Source organism: Pygocentrus nattereri, chromosome 4 (genome assembly GCF_015220715.1).
Source record: "Pygocentrus nattereri isolate fPygNat1 chromosome 4, fPygNat1.pri, whole genome shotgun sequence".
In the NCBI taxonomy this organism is placed as follows: Eukaryota; Metazoa; Chordata; class Actinopteri; order Characiformes; family Serrasalmidae; genus Pygocentrus; species Pygocentrus nattereri.
In genome coordinates, this window is record NC_051214.1 from 23,637,380 (window position 1) to 23,642,873 (window position 5,494).

The following is a 5,494-nucleotide window of genomic DNA, read 5'->3' on the forward strand; positions in this document are numbered from 1 at the left end:
GTTCTGCTACATCAGATTAGTGGCCAACCTTAGATTTCGACCTCTCTTAAGGAATCCGAACAAGCCCCCACCTTCAGTTCATATCAAATTATGTGGCAGCTTTGCAGAGTAAAAAAGCCATGAATTAGCCTAAAGCACAGCAAGCCTGTGCACTTTTATTTTAGGTATGACCCACAAAACATGGCAAATTCTTACTTAGCCTTATTCTCCACTTTCAACTACTTACCAGGTAGATCTACTGTCAAAGGAAGTGAACAGTAAGGTGGACTAATGTTTTATTCTTCTAGCAATGGTGAAACAAACGTTGTCAGAGTATCAAATATAGAGATGCACTGATACAAGAAACGTCAGCTGATGTTGCCATTTTTCACCTACATATCTGCTGATACAGCCGCCAATGCTAATATATCACTGCTATCAGGACAAAACCTTGTATCTCCATTTTTTGCCATGATTTGAAAATTATGATTATGCTATATCAGCATGCAACCATAATCAAATACTAAAATTCTTAAAAATCTTCTCCTCGTTTTAAAGCGACTTCAAAAATGTAAAGCTGAAAATGATAAAGAGGCTATTTTGAAAATTAGGAATCAGAACTATTAGTTCTAAACATACTAACACGCTCAGTTAAAAAATCCATCTGCTACGGATCCAGTAAAGTAGTAGCTGGAGTACTGTGCAGTCTGTTCAGTGGCATCAATCCCAGATGGCATTTTGGCTGATTCTCATATGAACACATCCTCCAAAAGCTTTTGTGGGGTGGGAGAAACTTCAGTGGACTGAGGTATGGCTAACCCAGCGGAAAATGCATTAAATAACCCAGATGGTTAAAGCTGCTACATTAGCTCAAAAAACAGCATTACAGATGATGCATTTGCACAAAAATAAAACAGAGCACTTCGCCTAAAGAAGAAAAGCTTGTTTCTTTTGATTACTGCAATTTCGCAGCTGTCAGAAGAAAACCTTGTATCTCCATTTTTGTCATATATCAGTATTTGACATAATTTAAAAATGTCTTATTGCCCTTTATATTGTGTGTTAATTTTATGATGAATGGACCAAGAGAAAAAGCTCAAAATGACTTGGAAAAACATCTGGTTCCATTAACTTACAATAAAACTAAAGTAAGTTTTTTCCTCTGAAGTTACCATTTTGGAGATAGTTTTCTTCCAACAACAGCGATATGAATATTTCTAATTAGTGTTTAATGAGTTAAAAAAAACAAAACAAACACACACACACACACACACACACACACACACCACTGTGAAAGGAACTAATATACAGGAACTAAGGAACTAAAATGAAAGGATCAAAATAGGCACTGACAGAACATGACAGAACATCTTCAGTGGCAGAAAAGCTACACAACAGGAAACCCAAGTAGTTCTTTTCACTTCCAGTTTGGACCACATTCATTGGAGATACCAGGCCGGTCACAATTATTATGTAATCGCATGACTACATTTATTTGAGCTGATTGCGATTATTGGAGTCACATGTATTTCAAAAAGCTTTCAAAATCTTTCAAAATCACGTTTACATTACTATGGGTAGAATGTGAATTTGGTGTTTTTCATCAGTAAGGTTGAGACATTTTACGGGTCTTACGAAAACAACAAAAGTTCTGAGCGGTTTCTATGGTCAGTTGGGAAGCACCAAGTATCAACACTAGAAAGCAAAACAGCTCATCAGTGAATTTGGCCACTTTAGGCTGGCATATTAATAGTTAGGGAGGCACAAATGATATCAGAATCACATGGAGTGTGTTTACATGCACTTAATAATCCAATAACTGCAGAAAATCAGATTTTGGCAGTGACCTGATCAACGTATTAACATACACTTAAGTAATCAGATCTACATAAGCCAGAGTAATCAGATTTCTGCTTTGTATCCAGCCAATAAACACAAAGAAGAAGATGGTGACATCGCTGCTTGCTTATTTCTGGTACCGCCGCCTGATCTCACACATGCACAGACTGAGAAATCTGAAAGAAATCAGAGTAAGAGTTTACATGCACTGAGAAATCTGATTACTAACTAAAATCCAACTCTCTTCATCTGATCTCTTAATCGGATTTCTAGATCGGAACATGGTATTTACATGACCATTTGAATAATCAGATAAATGCAGAAATCCAATTATGGAGTGCATGTAATCGCACATTGTTATTGACAGATATTTGCTTAAAAATACTGTAATCAGACATGTTTAGTTTTGATCAATGTTGAAAATATCTGATCGATAGTTTCAGAAAATAAATAAAGAATGAAACAGTTAAAACATTTTATATAGTACTTAAATCATCAGCTGGAATTTAAGCATCTGGACAGGCCTTTGAAACAGAAACAGTTCAAACAGTAGAGTTTCTGAACACAAACATCTGATCAGATAAAAGCAGAAGAAATAATAAATCCGATTTAAGCATTACAGCTTTCGACGGTATTAGAAAGCTACCGACAACTACAATCAACCACAAAAGCATCCTGTTTTTCCTGCTACAGATGCATCACACTGAACGGAGGACCTCAGTGGATTAACAAATGATTTTACACATGCCTTGCTGCCAGCTGGATGAGCCAGTGAAGGCTTTTTGGATAGTACACAATACATTTTACACACTGCCAAGACTCGGTCACTACAACCTCCTCTCGCACTATTTTTCTCAGTCTTTCACGCCCACCACCGCCACACTCAGCAAGCCATGAGACGTCCATGAAAGCCTAACAGAGCGACTTACATAAATCAATTAGTCAAAGCTGGCTTGCATTTGGAGCCTCGAAAGAGAACACAGTGCCACAACAGAAGCTCATTTTCACCCCCTTTCCTCAACATCCCTGATGTTCCGGTCTACCGTTTCACAAAACGCAAAGACGTTTTTATAGTCTGCGTAATTAGAGAGGGTGAAATGGAGCCCTTCTTCTCAGCTTTAGATCTGATGTGGAGGGCCTGCTGAGGCGTCAGTTGGTCACGGAGGTGGATGGCTACCTAAACTTGGTGGAGCGTTTGCACACTTCTGCCAACAATGAAAATTTTTCCGACACGATGGAGACGATGACTGGCCAAACCGGCATGTAATCAGATCCTCTGCGTTTCGGGTTCTTGGAGAGATGGTGCAAACGCATACCCAGAGGCCCAGCCACCACTGGGCCGAGCAAAGCAGCTGTCGCTGTACGTCTGGCAGCAGGCGGCCTTCCACAACGGGTCTGGGATAACAATAATAAATCTGGAAAACCTCTGGTGGGCCAGAAAAGCACACTGAAAGAAAGCAGAGCTTGGAGGGAACTCGAAAAGAAGCATCCGAACAATCTGACAGCGCCAGATAAATGCTGCCTCTTGGGTTTCTCATTTGTTATTACCTATTGCAAAGTAGCACAGCTGCTTACAGTAACCCCAGTGAAGAAGCAAACTGCTGGTCTTGCGCTTGCAGTTACGAACTGCCACCAACACTGGCCATTTTGATAGAACACAGGTATATTTGGTTGATATACAACAGACAAGCCATCTTCTCCAGATGAAGAAACGAAAGCAGGGAAAATAAATCGCTTGACCGTCAGTGGTCATCACTATCACAGGCACAGTCCAACAGTGATGATGAAATGATGACATTAGACACATTCACTTACAGTCTACACGCTTAAAAAGGAAGCTTCTTCAGTGGTTCTTTTGTAAGGACGTTGGTTGAGTTCTAAACAGAATCATTTCATGCCTAACGGACCTCTGTATGATGAAATGGTTCTTTAGATTGATAGAGAATGTGTTGTATATGGTCCTACATGGTAAATGGTTCTATATAGTGCAAAAGGGTTCTTCAGTTACAAGCTTAACATAGTAACCATTGGGGGGGGGGGGGGGGGGGGGGGGGTTCTATGGTTCTAGATAGAACCATGGCTGCTCCTGAACCACTTTTTAAAGTGTATACCTCAAACAGAGATGATTAGGATGACACTTCAAGTCTCACCCTTACCTAAAGTCGGTCTGTTATGGCTGAATTAAACGGTAGACCAGAAGCAATACGTTAATTTCGCTTTAAAAAATGGCATAAAATCTAGGCCTAGTCGATTTAGCCGATCTAGCCGATCTGGAAATGAACTCAACGTATATTTTAACACAAAAACAGGACTTAATGTGTAAATATGACCTCAGATAACGTTATAATTCAGAGCAATTGACATATCTATCGGTGTTGTCGACTTGAGGTAACCTAGGTTAACGTTCCTGCCAACGCTGTCAATCTCGGCAGTGGCTGTTAAACACAACTTTAACTCCCCTCCCCGGAGATGAAAGCCTACTTAGTACTTTCTCATTTATACGGGCATAAAACCAGGCCAGAGCAGAAAGCTACTCGTAATATGAAGGCAAGAACTTCTCACCATCGGCGAAACGGGGGTCCTGACTAACTTCCTGCGGCTTTCGTGTAGCCCAGGCTGCTACGCACGCGAGCAGCCGTTGGACACAAGTAACGTAAACGTTAGCTAACAGCTCTTATGAACCGCTTACCCTTTTCGAGGCCGTCTGGTTGTCTTTGTGACCAAAGAGTAACTTTAAAAACTTTTAAAGAAGCGCCAGTGGTAAACTTACCCGTATTTTCCCCCCAAATGTGGCTCTGTCACAGATTTTTTCCACTGCTGATGCGTTTCTGCTCCACCTTCTCCTGTAGCCACAGTACTCCACCAATTTCTACGGATCCGGGCTCTGTCCCGAACTGTACGGCACCCTCCCTCACTCCCACTAGGCACTCCCTAGAGAAGTCTCCCCTGAATGGGCATCAAGCGTGCAGAATGCAAGCCACGAACTTAATATTAAACTATAGGTTTAATCAACGCAGTGCGGTAATAACCTCCAACCGCGTCTTCTTCAAGAGTGGAGCTCGTTACCCTCGCAGCAAATGGCGAAGGCAAGGGAATTTGGAACGGTGCTGTGATTGGATCGAGCCGAAGGCGTTAACACGCAATATACGTCACACGTAATATGGCCGAGGCGCGGTTAGTTTTTCAAAATAACAGCGTTCACGGCCCACGAAATGTGGTGAAGGCTGAATCCCCATCAAATGGCCCCAGTGAACATATAGGGCAGTTTTTGGGTGTAGAAGACGTTATGTCCCAAAACTGTAGTGTAGCTATGAACGGAGCCATGTGGGATCCAGCCAGACACTAATGTATAAATACAACAGAAATCCATATAAAATATCGATGGCACAGTATTAGAGTGTGTTATTGATGATGTTTTGTATAAACATTACTTTTTATCATTTATGTTTTTTCGCATTTATTTATTTTATATACGTATTTATATCGTTATATTTCATTTTGGGTTTTTTGTTTGTTTATTTTGCTGCTGTCACTTTCCCTATTTATAGTAGTGATGTGTGTCATCATCGTGTGTTTGGTAAAAGTTTTACACAAAAATGAGAATTATTCCATAAAATGAAAAAACAACAACAACAACAACAACAACAAAACAACAACAACAACATATTGACCTACA

At 40.5% G+C, this 5,494-nt stretch overlaps 1 protein-coding gene across 3 annotated transcripts in view; it reads right to left on the reverse strand.

The window, feature by feature from the left end:
- Positions 1 to 4,859, reverse strand: part of fam49a (family with sequence similarity 49 member A) — a 37,439-nt gene extending 32,580 nt beyond the window's left edge. For all 3 annotated transcript variants that reach the window (XM_017720190.2, XM_017720192.2, XM_037538127.1), the window contains exon 1: positions 4,589 to 4,859. The gene's annotated coding sequence lies outside the window, so the exon portion shown is untranslated. The remainder of the gene's footprint in view (positions 1 to 4,588) is intronic.
- Positions 4,860 to 5,494: the final 635 nt, after the last annotated feature.